This window comes from Portunus trituberculatus, chromosome 16, assembly GCF_017591435.1.
Source record: "Portunus trituberculatus isolate SZX2019 chromosome 16, ASM1759143v1, whole genome shotgun sequence".
Lineage (NCBI taxonomy): Eukaryota > Metazoa > Arthropoda > Malacostraca > Decapoda > Portunidae > Portunus > Portunus trituberculatus.
The window spans coordinates 13,647,583-13,662,387 of NC_059270.1; positions in this window are offsets into that span (position 1 = coordinate 13,647,583).

The window sequence follows — 14,805 nt, forward strand, 5'->3', positions numbered from 1 at the left end:
TACTGTAAAATGACGGGAAAAGTTCAACAGAGAGAGAGAGAGAGAGAGAGAGAGAGAGAGAGAGAGAGAGAGAGAGAGAGAGAGAGAGACTTTTCTGTTTTATTCCTGAAGTTTCTTTTGCTTTCATTTAACAGATATTAATTTTCTACTCTCTCTCTCTCTCTCTCTCTCTCTCTCTCTCTCTCTCTCTCTCTCTCTCTCTCTCTCTCTCTCTCTCTCTCTCTCTCTCTCTCTCTCTCTCTCTCTCTCTCTCTCTCTCTCTCTCTCTCTCTCTCTCTCTCTCTCTCTCTCTCTCTCTCTCTCTCTCTCTCTCTCTCTCTCTCTCTCTACTTCATCTCTTCCTTACAGTATTCACAGAAATGGGTTCCCTTTGAAAAACTTCGGACACAAGAAGCATCAGAGAGAGAGAGAGAGAGAGAGAGAGAGAGAGAGAGAGAGAGAGAGAGGTGTGGAGGAAACGTGAGGAGCAGCCTTTTCAGTGTCTCTCCAGCAGTGAAATATGAGGCTTCAGCTGTTCCATGTTTCTCCCTTGTCTTTGGAAGCAGATTCGTCACTAGCGACAGCCGGGATGGGCCGAGGCGGGGCTAGGCGTGGGGCGGGGTGGGCGTCGGGTGGGATGGGGCGGGCGTTGAGCGGATGGCGATGTTGTGGCGTGGATTGGTTGTGTGCCGGGAACGGATTTTGATAGTAGGAAGGGTGTCGAAGGCCGTATGAGAGATAGGACATGAGCAACGACTGGATGTACTGTGTGTGTGTGTGTGTGTGTGTGTGTGTGTGTGTGTGTGTGTGTGTGTGTGTGTGTGTGTGAAGGATTGTGGGGAAAAAGTGGAAAAGGAGGGTGGAGCAGTGTTGCGTGAGGTAAAGTTATGGGTGACAGTGTGAGGCCTGTGGTGGTGGTTTGTGGTGGTGGTGGTGGTGATGGTGGTGGTATACGGGGAGAGATAACACTTCTGTTGGTGTTTTGGCATGGCGGGTGATGAGGAGTGAAGGGAAGAACGGTGCTTTATAGCGAGTATCCTTGAACACTTTCTTTCCCACATCAGAATTAATCTAAAAGGTTACAGAATTTTTAAGACGTGTTTTCATTGGTGCTTTTTTATCTCTCGAGTTTTGCAGAAGAGAGGATGCAAGACCGAGGAGAGTATAGAAAAAATCTTTACTTGACTCTCCACTAAAGTAGGAAGTAGAAAATATCTAAAGAAGAGTCAGTTCAGGCTCCAGTCAAGTTTCCTTACAAAAACTTGATTGGTGACAGATTCTAAGCATGTCAAAGTATTTAGAATTGAGGAGGACGCTAAGAACAGCGGAAATAAGTATGGCTTGACTACAAAGAGGCTTGCAGGGAGAGTTGCGACGATAAGAACATTAAAAAGTAAGAGAATCAGCAAGTAGCCATTAGGCCCACATGTTTTGCTCCCTCAATAAAACACATCTACCTAATACTGCATTTCCAGCTATCACCCATAAATCTGTCTAGTGTTTCAAAGCTCCTTATTGACTCTCCACAAAGAACCTCATTACTAATTCTGTTCCAGTCATATATCACAGAGACTAATTTTCCAATGAGCTACCTGTGTAAAGGACTTAGTTAAAGCTTCAAGTTAAAGATGTTCGTGTTTATACCACATAGCACCTCCTCCTCACTCGACTACTAAATAATAACTTTCCACGAACCCCATTTCCCTTTGCTGTAGTAATGAGAACAATATTATTTGTTTTTTCACACCACCCATCTTGACGGGTTGTAATTCTGCTGCGAAAATTAGGTACTTCATTATTGGTACTAGGGAGATTGCAGTTGCTGTAAGGAAATAATGAACTAAGAGATATATGGATGTATGTATATACGTGTGTGTGTGTGTGTGTGTGTGTGTGTGTGTGTGTGTGTGTGTGTGTGCCATTCACTAATAACAAGTGGTAAAACTGGACGCCACTCAACCTCAACATCATCCCACTACACTCCCCCCCTATAAACTCCTTTACACCCCGCTCTGCCCCGCCCCGCCCCTTCCAGCCGTGCCCCGTAGTGTAGCCTCACCTGCTACACGAGGAGAGGTAACCACCCGGCTACCGCACTGCAGTACGCGGCGCCCCTCCTCTCCCTGCTCATCCCCCTTTCCCCGTCACACGCGACACCACACAGATAATTGAGTTGATTACCTGGCAGGTGAAGGAGGCGCTCGGTGACTCTCTTATCCCTGGAAAATAAAGGAAGAGAAAGAAGTGAGAGAATAACTGATGAATAACAAAGACATTCATGGATGTGGAGGGAAAAGAAAATAGTATATATAAATACGTACGTGGGAATTACTTGGCAGGTGGTGGACGCCCGAGATGACTCTCTTACCGCTAGAAAATAAAGACAAAGAGAGAGAGGAAGGAGAAAATAAATGATAGAAAATAGAGCAAGACATTCATGAACGTTGGAGGAAAAATTAGCATAGTCGCCAACGTAGGAATTAAGATGTGTTTGTTATGACAAGTTTTTAATTACCACAGACCACGAAAAGAAACTGTCATTTGGAGTCATCAAGGTCATTAATATATTCAGGAGTTCTGGCTGCAAAATCTGTCTATCTTCTTGTCAACCTGTCTATTTGTCCACCAGTTTCGTTCTGCCTGTCTGTTTATTTGTCGTTGTGTGTGAACCTGTCTATTTGTTTACCATTTTCGTTCTGCCTGTCTGTTTATTTATCTTTGTGTGTGTCTCCTTATTTGTTTGTCTGTATACCTTGGTCTCCCTGCTTGTTTGCCCATCTGTGCCTGTTATCATGTCTGTTTGTTTGTTTACTCGTATTTGTTGTCTCGTTTACCTGTCTGGTTTTCTGTCTATCCACCATTCTGCTTCCCTATATCAGTTTTAACTTTACCTATCTGCTCGTCTACCGTTCTTTGTGTGCTGACCTATTTGTTGCCTTGCTTACCTATTTACCTACTTATGTGACTGGTTACCTACATATTTTTATTTACTTTTGTTTATTGATTCAACTATTTGTCACTGTCTGTTTCTCTGTTGCTGTATATATGTCTTCCTACCGTTACATCTGTTCGCTAGTGTACTTATCTCAATGTCTTGTAATTGTGTTCATTTTCTTCCTGCTATTTCTACTGTTTATCTGTCCGTCTATCAGCTTATTAATCCATCAGTCAACTTACCTACGTGGCTATTACTTATCTATCTCTCCTTATCCACCTATATTATAATTTACTTGTTTGCCTACCCGCATATACAAGTACTTATCTATTATCTATCATTATCTATATGTCTGTTATCTATTTATCTATCTATTTCCATATCTGCTAGTCTGCCATTCTTCTTTCCTTTCTGTTTACGTCCCGTCTATCTTTCAGAGGTCACCGTCGCGTCTTACATTCCTACTGGCGACGGTCACAAAGCCCATGCCGCTGTCCTGGGGCGCGAGAAGGTCAAGTCGGATTGTCACTAGCGAACACCATTTTACCTTGTAGTTTTATTGTTCCATCCTTGTGTGATTCTTTTATTTAGCCTCCACTCGTCTCTCTCTCTCTCTCTCTCTCTCTCTCTCTCTCTCTCTCTCTCTCTCTCTCTCTCTCTCTCTCTCTCTCTCTCTCTCTCTCTCTCTGTGGCGTCCCTGCTGTTGCTATTTCCGTTTGCTTCGGTAGCCGCCACACGTCTACGGAGAGCGAGAGAGAGCCAGGGAGAGGGAAGAGTTCAGGGGGGAGGAGAGATGGAAGAGTGAAAGGTAGGGGGAAAATAAAAGATACAGAAAAAAAAGTCATAGGGGACTGGGAAATAGGAGTGAGAGAGAGAGAGAGAGAGAGAGAGAGAGAGAGAGAGAGAGAGAGAGAGAGAGGTGAGGAAAGAGGGGGAAGCAAGGTGGAAGAGAGGAAATGGAAAAGTGTGAGATGAAGGGAGGGAAAAGCAGCATGGAGGATGAGAGAGAGAGAGAGAGAGAGAGAGAGAGAGAGAGAGAGAGAGAGAGAGGTGGCAGGAGGGAGGCAGCTTCCGTATTTGACACAACAATGCACTTTTATCTGCCTGTTATGTGGCCGACCACGTGACGTCAGATGTCTCGCCCTTGTTTACTCTTCCCGTTCTCTCTCTCTCTCTCTCTCTCTCTCTCTCTCTCTCTCTCTCTCTCGGTGAAATTCATGATTTAGTCCGTTCTTTTACTACTTTACTTTTTTTTTTTTTTTTGCCTTACCATTACAAGGATAAAATGTTCACACACACACACACACACACACACACACACACACACACACACACACACACACACACACACACACACACACACGAAATGGACAGTTCCCGAGCGAAGCAATTTGATTTTCTCTTTTTTTTTTTTTTTTTTTTTTTTTTGTAACAGAAAACGTGTCAATATAGAAAATGGATTGACGTAAACAAAAGGAAACTTTACCCGAGTTTATCACCCGTGTGTGGCTTCCCTGGTGTAGTACTGTGATTCTCTCTCTCTCTCTCTCTCTCTCTCTCTCTCTCTCTCTCTCTCTCTCTCTCTCTCATTGACAGGCGTGAGGGGAGAGAGGCGAGGGGAGAGGAATCCTTGTGGGGTTTTAGGAGATTGGTAACCCTGTCATGGGCGCCGCGTGGGGTTGGTCACGCATCTCCATTGCATTGTGGGAGATATAAAGTTCCCTTGTTTCTTTTTTTTTTTTTTTTTTTATTTTGTCTCCGTTTTTTTCATTTCTCTCTCTCTCTCTCTCTCTCTCTCTCTCTCTCTCTCTCTCTCTCTCTCTCTCTCTTTTCTGGTGTTTTCATGTTGCAAACTGATGTTCAAAGATTACGTTTTCTTTTCTGCCTTTTCTTTTCTTTTTTTTTTTTTTTCTTTGTATCGTAATATTCGCTAAGATGTAATCAAGTTATCAACTCTAAGTGGCGTACCTGTGTTTGCTTTCTTTTTCTTTAGCTATTTATCTGTCGTTTTTTTTTTTTTTCCATCTATTTTTTTTTTTTTTCAGTTCAGTTGTATCAGTTTGGAATGTTTAGGTCTGGTGAGATGTATTCAGGTTCATTATTCTTAATTCTGTAGTTTCATTTTTATAATTTTTTTTTTTTACTTTTTCCTTTCAATTTCCTCTCGCTTTCATTTCTGTTTTCACACCTCAAGTTTCCTGTTTCGAGTTTTTACGTGTTAGTTTGAATTATTAACCCCTTTCGTTACTGGGACGCATTTTTACCTTGTTTCTTTTAGTATGATTAGATTATTTTATTTGCATAAGGAAGGTTTTATGGCGGTCAGAAGATTAATGGCCAGTCTTTACCATTTCAATCCCCACATAAGTTTCTATAGCTGTATAACATCTCCAAATGGTAAACAGAATGAGTATGATAGCGCGGCACGGTACTGAAAAGGTCAAGGTGTACTAAAATGGAGTTGAATCATTCTCGTGGTGTTTTTATAAGTGGGTATGGTTGAATATGTTTGTTAAGAAAATCGATCAAAATGAAGGTTCTTTATTATCGACTGGCAGGAAGGATGAACAGCATAGATTCGAACATGGAACGGATAATTCATAGCAGGCACGCTAACCACTCCATTCGTTCACGGTCTGTTGTATTAAGCATAGTTGAAAATACATTATGTGGTTTACAGTAGCTATTTGGAAGCTTTGTTTAGCATTAGTGGTATGATGCATAAGTCAGATGTTTAGTACAGTAATGTTTACGTTGGTTATGATTTACTGTGTTTGGAGAGAGAAATGAAGTTAGTAAATGATATCGTTGGTTTCAACACCTTGACTTCTGCGCCTGACATGACACGTCCCACACAGCACAGCACAGCACTCGGCAACCCGCCTACTCGTGCGGGAAAACACCAGAGAAACAGTCATAGTTGTTTGATAACCTCCTCGATAAAGAATACATGTAACCGCATTCGAATAAGAGAAAAACATTGATGCTGTTGCTGTAGTAATAGTAGTAGTAGTTGTAGTAATAGTAGTAGTGGTAGAAGTAGTGGTAGCAGTAACAGTAGTAATAGTAGTAGTAACATCAGCAGTGAATGAGGGTGTAGTACATAGCAACATTTCCATTGGTTATATTGTTTCACTGGTTGGTGTTATTGTTATTCTAAGTGGTGCAGTTGTTGCTATTGCTGCTCATGTGTATTCAACGCTCAGCTCGCCGTCAATGCATACAGTCCCTCTCCATCATCTTTCCGACCTCGTGATCCTCCGTCGTCCTTTCCCTTTCTACCTGTTCCCGTCTTCCTTCCTCCTCTCCTCAACGCACCATCAGTTTTCGTCTCTCTCTCTCTCTCTCTCTCTCTCTCTCTCTCTCTCTCTCTCTCTCTCTCTCTCTCTCTTGCGTTTCACCTTTTCCAAGAAGCCAAATATGCGAATTCAGTTTCCCTGGCCTGGTCTTGGCTCGTAAGATTGATCTGAAAACTTTGGTGGGTACATTTCACCCCAAAATTGAGTTATCGAGACGTCTGTTACACGACAAATATGATTCCCGGGTCCTTCCAGCTCTGAGAAAAGGAAAAGGAGGAGGACGAGGAGGAGGAGGAGGAGGTAGTGGTGGTGGTGGTAGTGAAGGAGGTGGAAAGGAAAGAATAGGAAAGAATAGGAGAAAACTATAGCAAAAAAATACTTGAGAAAAATACAGGAGGTAAAAGAAGAAAGAAAGAAAGAAGAAGAAGAAAAAAAAGAAGAAGAAGAAGAAGAAGAAGAAGAAGAAGAAGAAGAAGAAGAAGATGAAGAAAAGAAGAAAGAAGAAAAAGATAAAGAAAAGAAAAAGAAGAAGAAGGAGGAAAAAAGAAGAAAAAGAAGAAAAAAAGAAGAAATTAAAGAAAAGAAGCAAAGAGGTGAAGAGAAAACGGACAACAACAATGAGGGCGACGATGAGAAACAACAACAACAGGAAGACTGAAAGATGACCGGAAGACGATGAGGAAGACCTTGACTAGGACTGAAATGTGATAGGCAATTGATATCAGTCCTTTCATCCATGTGTCTTTCTCTGTACTTCAATGTAATTATATTTTTTTCTAACGTATTTGAGTGCGTGCGGGGGAGGGCGGGTTGTATGCATGCAGCAAAGATTGTGACCCATTGATGTTTCTTTTTTAGTGATGATTGACTGACTGACAGACTTACTGATGAATTACCTAAGTGCGCCTCAACAATGCGCTAATATTTCGCAGTTTTTACATGGGCGCATTTGAGGAAATATAGATGAAACACAGGTTAATGGAGGTGACTCGTGTTATGAGAGTGGTTTGAGGAAAGCAGGAAGAAAATAGAGTGAAGCAGCAGCAGGGTGATGGAGCGAAGGGACGAGGGAGAGGGAGTGATGGATGGAGAAAAGTGGAGAGCTGAAGTTAATGGAGGTGAAATGATGTTGTCTGGACTGGTTGAGGGAGGCAGAGACAGAGTAGAGTTGTGAGAGGCAGTGAGGGGAATAGACGAGACTGGGAGGAGAGTTTAAGCGGGGGGTAAAGTCCCTGAGGCGTGATCACCATGGCAATGCATCGAACAGGTGACACCACCCTCAGCAGCGGCGCCACCGCCCAGACGCTGACGCCATGACTCCCGCCCCGCCCAAGCCAGCGGGGACGCCGGGAAGGTGATACACTCGCTTCCCATGGGTGACTTCCCGCTGGACATTTCCACTAAGGAGGAGAGCACTAAGTGTCCTTACCGCCTTCACTAGGGGCGGGTCAGCTGCCATTAAAAGCGCTGGTTATTAGGAGAACGAAGATTCATCCATGATTTTTTTTTCCTCTTTTTGCCTAAAGGAGGCACACCTTTAGAGGTAACAACAAATTTAGTCTTTAATTGTCTCTTTCTCTAGAAAACATTTATGAAGGATTATAAAATTCAGATCAGTTTTGATCGTAACCTATTTTAGCCTGTCAGCGTCAAGTCTGTATGATAAATTCCCCAAAACTAACAAACCTAACTTTACTTAATCTATCCTAATCAAGAAAAGAATTATGTTGATGCGAAAATCTTGAAATCTTGAATGGGATTTGGAATGCTCACTTGATAATCTTTTTCAAGGGTAAACATGATGGTGAAGCGATAAACACCCTAAACCAATACGGTATGTAATCTAGTGAAAGGCATTTTGATGCCGAACTCTTGAAAGGTAATGAGAAAACTTTTCAGAGGGTAACCTGAACACTATACGAATCCAAACAGAGACGAACCTAAAATAAAAACGAAAGCCATAAATCTCACTTAACCTGACGGAACTTATGTCATGAAGGAACTATGTTGAGAGGGACGTCTTGAAGTTTTATAAGGGAAGCAGAATGACAACGGGATAGAGTGATCAGGTTAGCCTCATTGAATACGAAAGCCGTGACAAGTCCGATGAACATTTTAAATCTAACTCGACCTAAATCAGAGAAGAACCATTTTGATGAGGAAATTCTCGAAATGTTCACTGGATAAATTCATCTGATACCAAACTGAACAATATATGAATACTGATCTTGTCTTATCCAGGAAAGCATTATTCTGATAGGGAAGTTTCGAAATCTCGTATGGCTTTACGCATCTGAGGGCAAACTGACCAGTATACGACCCCAAGCAGAGGCCAAGGTGGGCTGGAGCAGAGCGTGGCGCGGGTCAGCACTACCAGTAGCCCAGCAGACTCACAGCCAAGTGGCGGCACTTCCCCTTTACGGCCGGGGAAGCGAGCGCGTTATTATTACTATTTGCTTCGCTCCATTATTTTTGCTCTCTCTCTCTCTCTCTCTCTCTCTCTCTCTCTCTCTCTCTCTCTCTCTCTCTCTCTCTCTCTCTCTATCTATCTATCTATCTATCTATCTATCTATCTATCTATCTATCTCGTTTTCATGTCAACTTCACTTTCCTCTCAGTATTCCTCAGCCACATACAACCTTGATCCCACGCCGCCCCTTCTGTATGCCTGTCCATCTGCTTGTCTGTATTGAGTATGTGGATGCAAATATGAGTGTACGGATATATATGAATGTGTGCATATACCTTGAAGCGTGGTGATAACTGTCTATCTCGTTTTCTTTATGGTGTGTGTGTGTGTGTGTGTGTGTGTGTGTGTGTGTGTGTGTGTGTGTGTGTGTGTGTGTGTGTGTGTGTGTGTGTGTGTGTGTGTGTGTGTGTGTGTGTGTGTGTGTGTGTGTGTGTGTGTGTGTGTGTGTGTGTGTGTGTGTGTGTGTGTGTCTCTTTGTGTACATGCCTTCGTGTTTGTCGGCTGTGGTTGTGGTTATTTACGCCGACTGTTTGTGTGTGTGTGTGTGTGTGTGTGTGTGTGTGTGTGTGTGTGTGTGTGTGTGTGTGCATGTGTGTGTATGCAGCAGCAACACGTAAATGAAAAGAAAGAATTGGAGTACCTCATTACTGCTATTAAAAAGATAATCACGTTAAAAAAAAAAATATTTGAGAAGAGTAAGTGAAATTCATCGGCCATATCAAATTATATCTTTGGAAAGGCAGAAGAGTTTAATATTTTCTTTGCAAATATAGAAAAGACATATAACTTAACTAAGTCAGTGGACACCAACACAGTCCTACTAACAGAAAGAAGTCTTAATGAAACTTGTTCTGTGGATTCAAATTTAATTTCGCTGAAATTTATCAAGATTGCCTTAAATTTTGATACTTTTTTTCATAACATGCATCATAAATAGCTCAGTTGTTACCAACACATTCCTCAAACTGTAAAACGCACGTCTTTCCTTTGCTAAAGAAAAACCCGTGCTCTCTAAGATATTGGAAAAAAATTACATATCTACAGCTTTTAGAATTTTTAGATAACAAATACATTTCTTATAGATTGCATGGTTTTATACCCAGTCATTCTATTGAATCTACACTAACTATCATAACTGGTAATATATACAATAATATTAACCATTAGAGTGTCATTGTTGTCGCTGTCAGCCATGATATCCTGCTGAGGTGGTATTCTGACCTCAGTATAGACTCCATCTGGCGCAACAACTATTTACGCAGTAGAACTCAGTCAGTCAAACTGCAAAGGGCACCATCGACTAAAGTAAATGTACGAGTACACTTCGGTGTCTCCTGGCTCTATCCATCCTTGGACAAGTGTTGTTCACTATATATTTTAATGACGTGGTTAAGTGTATCAGTGACTGTGTTTTAGCTCCGTAACAGGATGACACCTATAGACCTAGAGAATATCATTAAAAAAGAGAACACTTTCCTTGTTAAGGCTAGTTTTTTTTTTTCAATAATAAACTAATGGTCAACAGTAATAGAACACAATGCATATTTCTCGGTAGTAGACAGTTGTCGTCACAGGTGCCTGAGGACACTGGTGAGATTTGATGATACTCTCATCCATCCGTGTGTGTCTATAATATAGAAAAATTAGCTTATACATGAATCGGTGTTTGATTTTCTATTTGTAAAAAAATAATTTGATACTTTATATTAGGCAAAACTTTGACAAAGCAGGCAGAACCGTTGTCTCACAAACAATTGTTTTTAAGTTTTATAAATTACTGCATAATAATTTGTGGCACTACCAACATTATTTTCCTAAAGAAAATTAAATCTAAATCTAACCTAGACAACCATCTATTACAAATGGCGGTGATGTGTGGTTGATGCATACCATGGTTTTGGCAATCCTATTTTCTGTAGTTTATTGTCGAAACTTTTCATTATAAGCTTGGTTTTTCTAAGGACGACAAGTTTCCTATTCAATTTTAATAAAATTATATTTTTTTCTCTGCATTTTATCTGGTTGTTTACCTGAATTGCACTCCATGCCTGCTATCATAGATTTTTGATAGCGTAATTCTATGTTTACCGAAGTTTGGCAGATTTTACAATGACTTTATGTTATTTTCATGGAAATCATAAGAGCATAGTTATACATAAATGCAGTTGGACTTATTGAGATGCCATTACGAGCCTCTATGTCTATATTCACATAAAATCGTTTTCAAAGTATTGTATTATGTATATACTTTCACGTATCTCTCTCTCTCTCTCTCTCTCTCTCTCTCTCTCTCTCTCTCTCTCTCTCTCTCTCTCAATCTCGTCTAGCACCATTAGAGCGGTCGCCTCCTCCTCAGCGCCCATTCACTCTGGGACAGCAATGGATGAGGCCAGTTTGTCGAGGGAGGAGCCGCCGCGCGGAGACAAAAGCGACGCACACATGACCTGTTAGGCTGAGCAGGTCACTTTTCACACCCTTCCTTACTTACTTAGCCTCCCTCCATCCTTACCTTTTTTTCTTCTTCCTCTTTTTTTTTTTTCTTCTTTTTCTTTTTCTTCTTTTTCTTTTCTCCTTTTCTTCCTTTTCTCCTTTTTCTTCTTCTTTTCCATCTTCTTCTGCCTTTTCTTCTTCTTCTTCTTCTTCTTCTTCTTCTTCTTCTTCTTCTTCTTCTTCTTCTTCTTCTTCTTCTTCTTCTTCTTCTTCTTCTTCTTCTTCTTCTTCTTCTTCTTCTTCTTCTTCTTCTTCTTCTTTTAATCTCTCTCTCTCTCTCTCTCTCTCTCTCTCTCTCTCTCTCTCTCTCTCTCTCTCTCTCTCTCTCTCTCTCTCTCTCTCTCTCTCTCTCTCTCTCTCTCTCTCTCTCTCTCTCTCTCTCTCTCTCTCTCTCTCTCTCTCTCTCTCTCTCTCTCTCTCCATCCCGATCACTGTCATGTTTTTTCTTTTTCTTTCTTTATTTTCTTCTTCGTGTCATCAGTTTACAGTTCTACCTCCCTCCTCCTCTTCTTCAATCTCCTCCTCTTCCTCTTTCATCTCGTCCTTCTCCTTGCTTCTTTATCTTACTCTTCTTTTTCTTATTTTCTCTTCTTCTCTTTCTCCAACAACAAGCGTTTCTTTTTACCCTCCGTTCCTCCTCCTCCTCCTCCTTTTCTTCTTCCTTTTTCACTTCCTCCTCTTTCTCTTCCTTTTATTCCTCCTTTCCTTCCTCATCATCATTTTTCTCCCCTTCTTCCCACTTCTCTTCCTCCTCTTCTTATTATTCCTCCTCCTGTGAAAGAACGCACAGAGAAGGCGGCGGAGTACTTCTATATGTCAAATCAAGTCTTCGCCCTTTTTCGAAACCAGTCAAAAAGGTAAATCATATTGCTGTCTCATACCTTCAACTTAGCTCTAAAAGGACGAAAACTAGTAACTGGTGTCATTTACCGCTCTCCTGGACAAGTACACGAGACCGGTAACAAACTATATGAACAAACAGCCGAAATTTGTTCAGAAAACGAAACTTTAATTTTTGGAGACTTCAACCTTACTGTTAATAGATGGGATGATCCTTTAAATTCACACTCGGGACATGATTTATATAACAATCTTTTAGAAGGCAGTCTGGATCAACTTGTACAACATTCAACTAAAGGTGATAATATCTTAGGAAGCATAATCACTAACGTTGAAGTTGTATCCGAATTCAGTACCAGTGACCACCGGGCGATTACATTCAGTATAAAAAAAATAAGTTCCTTCCAAATGAAAGTAAAAAGAAAAGTACCTGACATTCATCCGGCAAATTTTGGAAAACTCAGAAAAATTTTGTCTGAAAGTAATTCGAGCCAATTGTTAAGTATGAATTGCATAAACGAAGCGTGGAAACCGTTCACATATAAACTTGACCTAGCTGTAAAATCCTCTGTTCCACTACAAAAAAAGGCGCTCGATCGTCAACAATAAAGTGAAATGGTGGAAATCAGAAATGAAAACAAAAATAGTCTCTTCGCTAAAAGAAAGAGACAAATCCAATCACGATCAATACTATAAAAACTTATCCGAGAAAGCAAAAAGAATTCTGAACTCATATTACAAACCGAAGCAAGTCAAATCCTAAAGAACTTTTCAGTTACATCAAAAATAAAGAGTATTGGCTTTATCTTTAGGGCAGCTAGCTCTACACAACGACGAATACACCGATGACGAAATAGAAATGGCTTTTAGATTAAACAATTACTTTGCGTCCGTCTTCACTAAGGAAAACGATTCAGAAAATCAGCCAACTGCCAAAATTCATAGTAACAATGTCTTTTTAAATATCCAAGAAAATTAAATTTTGCGCACGATAAATGAAGTTAAAATAAATAAAACACCTGGTCCCGATCAAATTTCTACACTTATACTAAAAGAGGCAAAGAATCAACTTGTTAAACCATTATCCATCCTCTTTAATTAATCGCTAAACACACATGAAGTTTTTGACGACTTGAAACTTGGAAAAGTAACTCCATCTTTAAAAAGGTGACAAGTCCCGTTCTAGAAATTATCAACTGATCAGCCTCACTTCAGTGGTAGGTAAGCTAATGGACAAAGTTTTGAGAGGTAAAGCTATAACATTCTTAGAAAGTAGCAACATATGTAATAAATGAATCACAACATGCACTTAGATACAAACTGTCATGTTTAACTAACCTAGTCGACTTTTTACATGACGTATAATTTGTACATCATTCCAAAGGGCTTTTGACAAAGTTCCACATACACGTCTTACCAGTAAAGGAAAAGCACACGGTATAACTGGTGACATCGCAGCATGAATTGGCTGTCAGACCGTAAACAGCGAGTAGTGATAAATGTTAAATCTTCAGAATGGATTAACGTAAGCAGTGGCGTTCCTCAAAGATCAGTCCTGGGCCCGATTCTTTTCATTACATATATATATATATATATATATATATATATATATATATATATATATATATATATATATATATATATATATATATATATATATATATATATATATATATATATATATATATATATATATATATATATATATATATATATATATATATATATATATATATATATATACATTGACGAAGGATAAATTGTAAGCTATCAAAATTCTCGTATGACACAAAAATACCAAACAAAGTAGAATCGGTAAACCAACGTCGACTTTTGCAAAGCGATATAGATGCTCTTTTTAAATAATCAAATAAGTGGCAAATGAAACTCAGTATAGATAAATGCCACGTGTTACACGTAGCAATTCAAAATTCTCAGGCGGTATTCAAGATGAATGATATCCCCATGACGAGTATGGACGAAGAAAAAGATCTTGGCGTCATAGTTTCAGCAGAACTCAAGTCAAGCAAACACTGCACCGAAGTCGTAAAAATTGCAAATAAATCAGTCAGTCTCATTGGAAGATCTTTTACTTTCAAATCCAAGGAAAAATATTAACATTATATAACTCACTCATGCGTCCACATCTCGAATACATTGTTCAGTTTTAGTCACATTACTACAAAAATTATATCGAGAAATTAGAAATGATACAATGTAGATTGACAAAAATATCCCAAGGCTGCGAAACAAATCCTACGAGGAACGCCTTAAGGAACTAAATTTATTCTCTCTTGAGAACCGGAGAATAAAAGGTGACCTTATTACGCTTTTCATGATTTTCAATGGTTTCACAAGTTTGATTATGGAAAAATACATATCAGTCAACCGGTCAAATGTCATCAGAAACAATGGTTTTAAAATTGTAGGTAAGCGTTTCATAACAAAAAAAAAAAACTTTTTCTTTAAATGCATAGTAAATATATGGAATGGTCTGCCATTAAATGTCGTGAACTCAGGTACTATCGAAACATTCAAAGTTTGCCTTGATAAATACTTCGAATCTAATCCTCGATTGCGCTTTTTCTGATCTCCTGGGCCTCTGATCGTGCTCAAAATTGCCCGTTAGCATTACTTACCATCACCCTCCATACTTGACACAGATAGCTCAAAATGAGCGGTCACTACTTTCGCTCTCAATCTGTGAAGGGCTGTGGATAATCAAGAGCCCTGAGAGTAGGTGACCATCATCGGAATTTAAGATACCAGGGGTTAGCCGCTGCAGGGATAAC